The 12211-nt window shown below is 47.2% G+C and overlaps 1 long non-coding RNA gene across 1 annotated transcript; it reads left to right on the top strand.

The window, feature by feature from the left end:
- The first annotated feature begins 5097 nt into the window (after positions 1-5097).
- Positions 5098-6766, top strand: LOC140843481 (uncharacterized). Its single transcript, XR_012121304.1, has 3 exons — positions 5098-5717; positions 6160-6213; positions 6384-6766. It is a non-coding gene; the product is annotated as an uncharacterized lncRNA (long non-coding RNA).
- The last annotated feature ends 5445 nt before the right edge of the window (positions 6767-12211 follow it).

The raw sequence follows: 12211 nt of genomic DNA on the forward strand, positions 1-12211 counted from the left end.
TTGGCACTTTTAAGACTTCAAATAAAATGCTATTAGCAGGCAGATAAACAGCCTAAGCCGCTATTTGCCTAGGGTGATACCCTCGGGGTTCACAGTAGGCGGAGGAAATACAGTAGCCCAGGGGTCCAGGACCATGCACACCGGCAATCTCTTCTTCACCACGACGGGCCCCGGGTTTCCTACCTGCCGTGCGTCTCACTCCTACACCAACCATTTTGTGGATGCCCAAGACTGCAAAACTAGCTCCTGTTTTCAATTTAGTGGCACAGATTAAGGAGAAAAGGTTGAACAGGAGAAAGTTAATACATTTTTCAGTTGAGCAAGAAAAAAGCAGCATTTTGTCTTCGTTTTAACTTCAGTTGGCAGGAGATCTCACCAGTGGTGGCATTAGCTTAGAGCCATAAAATGCTGCTCTTGTGGCAAGTGTGCTGCCTGGCCTTGCTGGGAATGCCCATTCCTGGCGCGTTCCCTCTCAGTTGTAAGAGGCGCCTCGCCCCAGCACGCACTGCTGACCACTGCAGCAAAAATGCTCAGAGTCAGGAAAACGGGGGCAGTGTGGCCTCTGCAAGGTCAGTCCACAGAGCCTAGGACCTCCTGCGTCGGGATGCGCTTCAGCTGGGCTCTCCGTGGCACCTTTTGCCTTGAGACTGGGCTTCTCAAACATTTCCCTGCTCCCACCGGCTACGCCTTCTTGGAGACCACTGCACAAACCCCATCCAGAAAAGCGCCAATCCAAAGTAGCCCCTGGGGCCCAGAGAGGCCAGGGCACGAGTCTCCACAAAAACCTGGATGGCAGTTTCCGTTTTAATAACAGCGGAGTAGCTAGTCAGTAACTGATGCCTGCTTCCGCCGTCCAGCTCACACGGGCTCAGGGCACACTGGCCTGTTTCTCTAAGCACAGTGTACGTCTGCCTCCTGTTTCTGCCTGGGCCACCATTGTGCAGCAGGCAGCCAGAATAAAATATGCCAAACAATCCTGGCAGAGGGGCCGACAGCTGATGGATTTAACTTCTCTCCACATAATAAGTGGGGGTTGGGGGGTGGAGGGGGGGCAGCAAGGGCTATTTAAGAGATTTTGTTGTTCTATACTGTGAATTTTTCCTAGCTTTTACCTGAGAGGCCAAGGGACATCTTACAGACAAACCAAGTTGGCCTTGTGAAAACACAGAGGCTGTTCTATTTCCAGATCTACAGGATGCGTTTCTCAAGTCTAAGTGGAATGTGGGCTCACTGTCACCATCCACATAAACAGTCAAGTAAAAATAAACACAGCAACAGCAAGTATTTAGGATTAAGCCAGTAAGGCTATTGTCCCTTTAAATTGGAAAAAAGATTCTGCAAGTTCTATGAAAAAGCATGTCATATGTGTATAGACCCTGAATCCCCTCTGTTTAAACAGGGTGATTAATATCAGCTCCTGTAGGAAATTAAACTCGGGGAAGAACGCTAACATGCAGATTTCTGGGCAGAATGGCCATCTCTGGGTGGGAGCTGCTGATTAATCTGCATCCTCAGAATACAGAATTAAATGCTGAGCTCTCCTGGGCGAGCGCAAGAAATGACTTTCCCTTCCTGCATCAGGGAGAAAAAAGGGCCTGAACGGCACCTGAGGAGGGTCTGTGCCCGTGCTGGGCGAGGCCTTGTACTTAATACTCCCGGGCACGTCCGCACAACTGCGGCCTCGTCTCCAGAAAGTTCTCCCCCCTCGTTTCTGAGGAAGGGGGAGAAGCTGCCAGGCACCCTTTATTATCTCCCCGCTCACCTCCCGTACTTCCTCCCAGGCGCACATTCAAGGGTGTTCGGCGCTTCCACGTCAGCCTCTGGGAGCAGGCGGGGCGGCAGCCTCAAGCTCACACAGCCCAGTCAGCCCTCCCGCCTGGGTCGTTTCTCTTTCTGAGACTCCTGAAGGGAGGAGACACGTTTTTTAATTTAAGGTGCAACACCAGAAACTTAATTTGCACATGTGAATCACTCCCCTGAAATCCAACCTTCTCATCATTTCAAAGTGTCAGTGTGGTCACAAGCATCTGGTATGGAATGAGTGTAAGACTGTGATCATTGAATAATGATACTATTTACATGTTGGAAAAAAATATTTACAGCAAGATGCAAAATGTCATTTTCAGTGGGATTTTTTGTCATCATTAGAAACTCAAGCCTGTTATTCTAAACCATTCAGGGTCTCTCCAAAGATTGTATGGAAGTAGGCATTATACTATATTATTAAAGCTGTAATTTCCTGCTGAATTTGTCTGGATGTTTCTTTTTATCACTGGGCAATTTCTATCTAGTTATAGCATAATTAAGTTTCCTGACCTTGCTCACTCTCTTAACAGGACCCTTAGAAATATACTAGAATTGCAGGTCTTCAGGCTGATGTCCTCTGTCCCTACCCAGTAATGGAATAAAATTATTAATCCAGTAATTGTACAGAACACATTACTTTGCATTGAATGTTCCTGGTTCTCATTTTCTGTGGGTGACAATCAGCCCGAGGGTACAAATCATTTCTGCAGGAGAGCGGCCCTTGAGGAAAACCTCTCGATCCCACCGGGAGCGACCTGCATGGCTGTGATTATTCAGGGGCTAGTACCGCACGGGCCCAGCCAACAGCATAGAGTGAATACAATGGACTGAGGAACAAGATGTTTCTCTGCTTGCAACTCCTGTGCCGAAATTAGAACCGACCACCAGTTGATAATCTGCACAAGTAAATGGATTTGGGGGGCTGGCTGGGCCCCTGGGGCACATCAGGAATGCCAGAGGGCATGCTGTACACCTCCCTGGTAGTTAGAAGGCACCAGAAGCTCCAACTACACCTCCATTTGCCAGACACAGGGGGCTGTGTGGCTTTCATGGTGCGGGTCCCATGGGGAGGGCTGCATCCAGGCTGAGGCCCAGCTCCAACACCCACCAACATGCCCGACGGCCCAGCGGAAGCCGGGTGCAGATTCTCCCTCCCCAGTGTCACCAGGCACACATGCAGCTTGGAAGGACGCAGCCATCAAAATGGAGCATAAATCTGGAGCATATTGGACTGAGCCCTTGCTGTGCTGGGGTGCGCTCACAGCCAGTCAGTGGGGCAGCAACCTGGGCTCATCAGCTTGTTGAATGGAAACCTTGTGCCTGATCACAAGGAGGACAAACGGGCAGGTGCGATCCCCATCCTCAGAGACAGTGGGCATTCAATTCTGAAGCAGCAACAGGTTTCCAAGGAAAACAGCAAAATAATCTTGGGCCATTTGTTTCTGCGCGAGACATGTACCTACGTGATCAATGCCAGAGTGCGGTGCTTGCCTGAGTATCTCCAGAATGGCCAGCAGGTTTATAAACTGAGGCGCATAACTTCCTTTCACATCCAGACAGAGGAACACATACAGCTTTCATTCTGCTCACAAATGCTATCAGCCAATTAATAAAAAAGCATTGTTAAAGTTCACTGGCCATAGGTCAGCTCACAACCATATACTGAAACGGTTGTTGCAACCTATTGTTGCTACAAAATATCTCTTGACTTGTGTCCATTGACTCACCCGCTATGGAAGGGAAACCAGAGAATCACTGGGCGGTTTTGCAGAGCACAGGTGTGATGTCACGTCAGTGTATCCATATGCTAACTGCACTGGCTTAACTCACCTTCTCTGCTGGAGGCATCGTCACGCCCCCACCCCCACCTAGGGGACTTCCCTCAGCATCCGGGGACAATTCAGACTGTGAACTGGAGGTGGGGGTGCTAGTAGCAGGGGGCAGAGGCCAACATCCTACTGCACAGTTTCCCACCCCCAACACACACCAGGAAGCATTTGTTGCAAATAGTGCTGAGGATGACAGACCCTGGTTTAAATGGGCAAATATTGGTTGCAAAAAAAATCCAGCCAGAGTGCCCGTGTACCCATCAATGCCACACGTAGCTGAAGCGTTAAACGTTTTATTCTTCGAGCTTCCAGCTTCCGAAATGTAAACACAAGCCAAAGGGCAATGTGGGGTTACTTTCAACTAGAAAAGGGCAAAGTGGGGTTATTTTCAACTACACGTTTTTCTTTCCCAGATGAAAAGTAAGCAAAGAAAGTGGATGAGAATGATGGGGTTTCTTTTTCCTCCACCCCTGATTTTACTAGTGAGGGAAAACAAAATCGGGAAAACAAGTTGTCCCTTTTGAGGGCACAAACTTAACCGAGCGATGTAAGCGTACAGCGCCTGTACACGTGCAGAACACGGCACGCACTCCACGACACCGAGCGGCGGCTGGGCGGGTGCGCGGACCCGGAGCTGAGAAGCCACCAGACCCCCGGGTGACCGCGGAGGAGGGCAGGGCTTCGGGTTTTCTTTCTCTTTTTCCCCCATGGAGCTGTCAAAACTCCTTTTGGGTTTCAAATACTACATCCTCAGGACCCAAAGAAATATACTAGCAAAGGCAATTTAGTAACCTGTTCAGCCACACCGGCTTAATTTTTCAGAGCAGAGTAGATGGTGACTCACTTTTGTTTCATTGTAGCCTGTAAATGCCTCCTCTGAAAGTCACACACGGGGACCATGTGCTTGATTTTAGCTGCCTTTATTTCAAAATTCAACAGGGAGTGAGACATCCCCGGAGCTCCTTGGCAGTCCCGGAATCGGCTGCTAATAAACATGCATTTGGGGGAGAAGACCTGACGGGAGGGCGGTCACTTAACTTCCCTATTGTTTCATTGATAAAACTGGTCTGGGGAGCAGGAAACGACATCACCCATTCCCTTTGGTTTTGCATCGAGAGGGCTGAAAGACATTTCTAAAATAGATCTATTTTCTTTTCATTCCACAGAATAATGCATGAGCGATTATAACATAGGCTCTATCTCCCGGTTTTTTTTCTCAGCCAGTGGAAAAGTGCCTGACACTGTAATCACAACTCGGCTTTTCGATCTGATGCTGTCCCATTTTATCGTGGTAGTTAAACGTCCATTCTTGTTCGGCGTGATAAATGTTATGGCCATTTAACAGTAACGAAAAAGAGAGACATGTTAAACCAAATATTGCTTCAGATTGTGTCTTTTATTCTCCTTTATCATCATATCTTAATTTATAGTATAATCATCATTATCACAACTGTCAGCCTCATTTAACCTTCCCTGATCTCCCATGATTCTTTGCCGTCAGGTCTGATTGCCTGCCTTCTGCTGACTGGCTGATAATGGCTGACAGATTAGCCCTCCCCAAGAGGAAGACAATGATATATAGAACAGCGCGGCTTGCTCTATATATTAATGAGGAGCTGGCCGAGCTTTGATAAGGCTGCGGAATAATCCATCAGCGCAAGAAGGAGCTTGTAAAACCGGAGGAACGGTCCGTGGGAAAGCACCTGGGAAGGATGTAATGACCCAGCAGCTAAACGCCTGTCAGCTGTCTCCCCTCTGTTGTAATTAACATCAGATAGCAGGCGTGTGGATAACCTAAGAAGTTTATCAACCCCCAAATCCAGTTACATTCTCTCCACGGTGCACCCACCCCTCTGTCTTTTACAACATATTTAGCAAGCCAGCAATTAATAGCTCATTTTCTTTGGCATTAGGAACTGTTTATCTTCTAAACTAGCTCTTATCAGAGGCTGTTACCTATGAAAGGCAGAGTCATCGGGCTTTCTGTGTCGTCGTGGCCGCACTTGCTCAGCAGAGGCCTGCCTCGCCATTAGATACAATGCTTCAGACGGCTACTTGAGTTTGAATGCACTCTTATTACAGGTATTATATGAAATTGCTTGTGTTATGTGAAGGGGATTATAGAGGTTCGGGATCAATAACTTCAGTGGATGTTGGGAGTGATTACCGCGCTCTGTCAATTTTCCCCATTTGGCTGTCAGGGCTGATTTACAACACACCACCTCTTTTATTCACATCAAATCACTCATTTCATTGGTAAATTCTATATATCTCAATTTACTTTAAGTAGCTGATTTGTGTAAAATAAAATGACTTCCTCTTCTGTGTGTGCAACAGACCTAATCCTATACAGTAATGGGAAGTGTAAACACAACGCAGGCCTTTTGTCCTCTGCGGAGCGGTGCGTGGGGGTCAAGGCTGCCCGCGACCCAGCATGGTGGTAGTGGGAACGCCTGCGTCACCTGGGCTTTGTTTGCACGCACCTAGCCTCCTCCTCTTTCTTTCTTTTCTAACCGTGGTGCAGCACCTCGGGCCTGCTCAGCGTCTTCCAGGGCAAGTGTTCGGACCGGGGAAGCAGGTGAGCTTTCCCGCACCCACGCTCCCCTCGGTTCCCCCGCGGATGGGGGCTCGCGGGTTGCTGTGCCAGCCCACCAGGCCCACAAATACCGCTTAAGACCTTTCTCCTTGAACCGGCCAGCCAGTGGCGGCTGCCTGAGGACGCCGCTGCTTTTTCTTTTCCTTTTGCAGAGACTGATGAGGTTTGGACCGCCCGAACTTAGGAGGAAGAAGACCAGAACGTTTGGTGAAGGCACAAGCCAACGAGACACGGGAGACGTCTTAGGACCAAAGTTGAGACTTTCTACACCCAGAGCAACTCTGCGGAAGTATTCAGAGCAGGTGAGACATAGGGCAAGTCTGGCTCTATCACTGCACACACCTCGGCATGCCTGCAATGACGTGTCGTCCCAGGTTGTCTTCTGAACCCTAACTGGACACTTCTCATCAATGACTTCTATTACTTCTAACCTACAAGAGGGTCTTGGAAGACTGTGCACTTTGCTACAAATAAGCAAAGTATTTACAAAACTGGCAAAAGCAATCCCCTCAGAAAGCCTCCCCCAACAACTGTCTATGGCTCAAGCAGACAAATGCATGAACCACTGGATCCACCAGCCTATTAATGCGCACAATTTCTGGTACTGAAGCAATTCAAATGATAGCCCGGAGAGCAGAAAGGATGTGTTTATTGTCTGTCCTGGCATAAAATGTCCTTTGCATGAAAATATACAGGCTAATTCTGCACATCTGTGGCTTTCACATTTGTTCATTCATTCCTGTATATTTTTGATACATTTTGTACAAGTTATAAAGCCAGGAGAAAATACAGGGTTATCTGTTAAAAACGTAATGAGTAAAAATAAACTCCATAAACTCTGACCATATTCTCTGAAAAGCCCTATGGTCCCAGAGAGGATATTATTATTTAATATGCAATTGAAATCAAAGATCTTCAAATTCTGCCATTTCTCTGTCCATTACAAGTGAGTACCTTCAAGCAAGGTGCTAGTTTTCTAACCTTATGAGCGCCTCTGTGATAGCAGGGCAGGTCAGACAGGTGGAGTAGAGTATCTGCCCAATCTCAGTGCTGGCAGAGCAGAGACAAGAACGGAAAAATGAAGAGGAGCAGACAGCCCCCATCAGGACACGCTCGCACCTGAGGTTGGCCACACATGCCAGGGAACACTCCTAGCCAGCCTGGCTTGCCGGCTCCCTGTCACTGGGTTTCTGGGTGTCTTCTTTACATGGCACTGGTGAGCCTGCTTCTGACCAGTCTCCTCATTAGGCACCTATCATGCTCAGACTAGAAGGACAGAAGCATCTTCTCCTGTTCATAGGTAACAAAACGCAAGTCCATGTGGCTTGCTTCGATGTGTCCATGGTGAAAGGTTTGGCTAGAATTCTAAGCCCTGTCCTCTAAATTCAGAAATCGCTTCAATTCAGACATGCTCATCAGCTGGTATTAGTGATGCAACTTCAAGCAAAGATGTTGCCCAGGGAGTGCGCCATGCAAGGGGGCGGGGGGTGGAAAGCAGAGCTGGAGTGGAAGGAGGGCCACAGGTGTTTAAAATATGACCTTAGCCTTAAGAAGTTAATGGTCTGCTTGGAGCGATGACATGAACACTAAAGAGAAATGAAATGACCATGAAATCTGAAGAGTGACGGCATTGCCGTAGTAGAAATTCCACAGGACTTAATAATCTTAACTGTCACGTTGGCTTTACAGGCAACAACGGTTAGGAAGCAGGTAGAAAAGGCTCACTTTGTAGCTGGGGTAACCAAGCCAGGGATTGCAGAGTAAGTGAGGATTTTACCAGAATGTGACACACGAAGACAACCACAACAGTCTTAAGCATTTCTGAACGTACACAGATCCTTGCAGACAAGGAACATTGAGTTTAACGGAAAATGATAGCATGAATCTGACATTCAGAATGATACATTACAAGCTACTGTTTGGAATTAAGCTCTAATTTCAAAGGAGTAATAATTCACTTCTAAATTATAATTTATAAAAGACAGCAGCCTTTAATATAGAAACCCCTTGAGTTGTGTCTGACATTACACAAAGGACATACATATTGCGTAACTACTTTCAAACAATAATTTAAAAAATTCAAATTAAAAATTCATATGCATCTCTGGAAGCAGCTACCAATTTTGCTTAGAGAAACAAACTTTGACAAAGTTACAGAAAATACTAAGTCAACTAAAATTTAGTTACGATTTTAATAACAGGCCCAGAAACACGGAATCTCCAAAAGGCTGGCGTCTGGTAAAATATCAAGGTGAAATGTGTAGAATGAGCCATGAGCCCCAAGTTACACTTCACCTACTGATCTATACTAAATACAACATGGACATCATGAAAAAAAATAGATCTACATAAATATTACAACTTCATGAGTGAATGAGCAAAGGCCTCAGCTGATGGAGTTTTCCTGTCCTGACAGGTCAGAGAGGACGGGAAAAGGATGGATAACCACCTGATTTTCCTGGGTCAAAGTAACTCCTACTACACCATTATGACAGTGTGTTAGTCAAGGCGTGACTGCCTGCCTGCTCCGCCTCGCCCTCCAAGATAGGCTGAGAAGGCAGCTCAGGGACCATACAGCCTGGAAGCAGGGCAGTCCCCAAAGTGGGCATGCGTCTGCTCACGAAAGCCTCCCCAGCCCCAGAACTAGGACCTGGCATGTTGTAGGCACCAGACAGATATCTCTGGAAGGATTGAACGAATGTATGAGGAATGAGGTTTTCCAGGAGATGCGTGAAGATGTAACTGGCAGGGGGCGGAGTTATTAGTCCCCTCGTACTTGTGTTTTTCCAAAGCCAAAGCTAATTTTATGATTGGTAGTAAATTATTATGGGCATATTCTTGGACTCAAATTCTCTTTGCAAATATGAGTTGACTTTTGGTTAGTAAGCGTTTGTGCATTTGCCATGTAACTTTCATTCACGGAGAAATCAGTGTGATTTAGATTGAAAATAAGACAGGACCATTAAGAATGACCCTGCCTTTCTGTGAAGTGTGGGTGCCATCCTGAATCCTGTGTTTTGGCCAACTTTGAAAATCCTAGACTGTCGTGGGACAGAAACCCTACCCACCATGAGAATCAAGGGGAGGACCCTCCGGGGATGGGCTCTGCAATTTTCACTGAGTCGCGAACTTTCTGTATGTTGCTGTTGCTTTGCATTTGCCGGAGTGTTGCCCCCCAACCTGGGTGTGCTGGTTCAGGCGCACGCACGCCCACTGCGGGTCTCTTACAGGGATGTCACGTGTGCCTGGTCGTGGTGCTAAAGGCAGACTGGGAAAGAGGAAATGCCACGTGCCATTTAGATTTAAAATAACTAAAGCCACTGAACAGCAGTGTAAGTGGACTTCAAAAGCCTTTTTTCCCCTCCTTCATAATGCTGCTACTTGTTAACAAATATCCATTGTTATTAATTTGGCTGCTACATTTAAAAGTGAATGTTTCACTTTTAACCTGCTGCCAGGACCTAACCCTTAGGAGCTGGCAGGATGGAGGGGAACTAGTAATGGGGATTTGGGGTGACACACGTAATAGTTCAAGTGAAAAACAACTGACTACTCAGTGCACGGCAAGTCACATCTCCCCTCAGGGTCTGCTGTGCTGAGCGCCACCCGTATGGCCATGTTCAGGCCAGAACAGCCTGCTCTGTCGGGAAGCACGTCATCTGTGGTCTATCTGGGCTGCTGGTTCTTTTAGGGAGAATCTACTTTATCCGCTTTCCTTGGGAGGAGGACATTTCAACCAAAAGTGAGATAAACGTAAATGCCAGCAATGACAAACTGTGACTGAAGGTGAAAAAGCGTTCCTGGTTGTAAGAAAAAGGAAAAGAAAAGTTGGGCGGGGGCTCATCTAGCCTGTGAGGAATCCAGGACCCTCCTAATTCCACACTCCGGGCTGCTCTGCAAGGTACTCGACAGCACAGACGCTCCACCTTCTGAGGTTATTATTTGATCTCTTAATAGGATGGAGAGAATACTCATGGTTTGGGGCTCACATTTCTTAAAACAAAAATGCAGTCTCTAAATGGAATTAGCATTAGAAAGCAGTCCCACTGTCCAGGGGTCCGCAACCACGAGTCCCAAGTCCACCGCCCCAGTGTCGTGTCGTGTCAACAAGGAAGTGCACTGCCGCTGGGTCGTGACCCCAGAGGGAGCTTGGGGTGTTCAGGCACCAGGGCTGCCCCCCCCCCAACTGTGGGCGCAGGCACCATCTTTTGGGGAAGGTGGCGGGGTGGGGGTGTGTGCCGCAGCCAACTCCAACCTGCGGGGGCAGATTCCACGCGCCGGACCGAGGGCCACCCCCCTGATGAAACCTGCCCTGCAGAGACGGGGCTTCGAGGCCCGCCCGAGGCCTGCTCCTCGTGGGCCCAGAGGTTTTCTCCCCAAGGAAGTGTCTGCACACCTCCTTCCTTTTGTCTCAACTGGAGGGTTTAATAGCGAAAGTAACTGAAAAGGGCTGACAACAGCAAGGCTCCGGTTTCCAGGTAACCGCACAAACAGACCCCGTCTCCATGGCGAAGAGAAAGGCTCTTTGCTGCAGCCTTTTCAGGCCTTGAGCGGATACTGACAGTTTTCCTATAATCACCCCCGATTATTTGTAGCAACTGACTATATTATAATGTTAACTATAGGAGGGCTTTGAAAACATGTGGGCAAAAAAAAAAAAAAAAAAGGAACAAAAAATGCACTGGGGTTTTTCCTCTGCTTGAGCTATGAATACGTTATCAATTTAAATTTATAACACAGTTTCAATAATTCCACCCAGAGCAGGTAAGGCCCGTCTTCCAGCGTTCTTTGCTTCTCTTCCGCACCCGCACCTGCCTAGATGCCCGCCTCAGCCCCAGCAGCCCCGACACACGACTTCTGCCCAGGAGCAGCGCGGGAAGGGCATGCCGGGTTCACACGTTTCATCTCGTCCACTGTCGCCTGTCCTTTCCCTGGCGCTGGGTGGCTGCTGTTTCTCCATGTCATTTGCAAGACATGCCGCAATCACGCCACGTGCATGTGCTCCGCATGTCCCTGCGGGCGTGTGCCCTTCATCCGGCGCTGCGCTGCCAACCCCGCCAGCGTGGATCACACGTGTGTCTGCGGCTTGCTTGGCCGGGGAGCACAGCTCGGCTGACCAGCGGCTCGCTTCTGGTGCACAGAGGGGCCGGCTGCCTGGCCGCCAGCCTGTGTCTCTCTCCTGCTCTCCACAGGGACACAGGATGAACTTGAATTTGGTTCTCCATCTTGTATTTAAAAACCAAACTCTGCCTATAGGACCAAGTTAATGATTAGGCCCGTTATATGTTCAATTACTAATATATTAATATTATAGTGTTAATATAGTTCCAGTACTAAGTCTCTGCAAGTTAACTTCCAGGTGGGAACGAAGCAGGACGCTCCCACTCCTTCTCTCTCTCAGCCTCTCTCTGTTTCTCACACACACACACACACACACACACACACACACACACACACACACACACGGCATATTGCAAATTTCCATGTACATCTAAAAAGATAACTATCAAAACGTGAAGTACTATTACATTAATAGAAAAATAATTTGTTTTCAGTTTCCTGGGGGAAAAATAATTATCTTCTCTTTAAGGGATATAGCTGAAAAAATATAATTAAAGTCCTAATAAAAATCACTTTTTTTTTTAAGAACAAAGAAATTTCTCAACTTGTCTGATTAAAGCATGGAGAATAAAATTTGGGAAATAAATATATCATGTCATTAAGAAATCGCCTCATTTTTATAATGGCACAATTAATAAAATAAAATAAACCTTGCCCAATAACGTAGATATTAATCCAGGTCAGAATTTAATTTTCTCTATCACTTATTAAAAACAAACATACATTTTCTTTGTCTTAAAATTGAGGGTGCATATATGCAGAACTCCACTTAGTTGCTGTTTTTCCTCTCCAGAAAACATCTCAAATGACGGAGGCAGAAAAGGTACTTTCAAATATGCCAGGCCATAGCATGAGTCTG

Source organism: Manis javanica, chromosome 9 (genome assembly GCF_040802235.1).
Source record: "Manis javanica isolate MJ-LG chromosome 9, MJ_LKY, whole genome shotgun sequence".
Taxonomy (NCBI): Eukaryota; Metazoa; Chordata; class Mammalia; order Pholidota; family Manidae; genus Manis; species Manis javanica.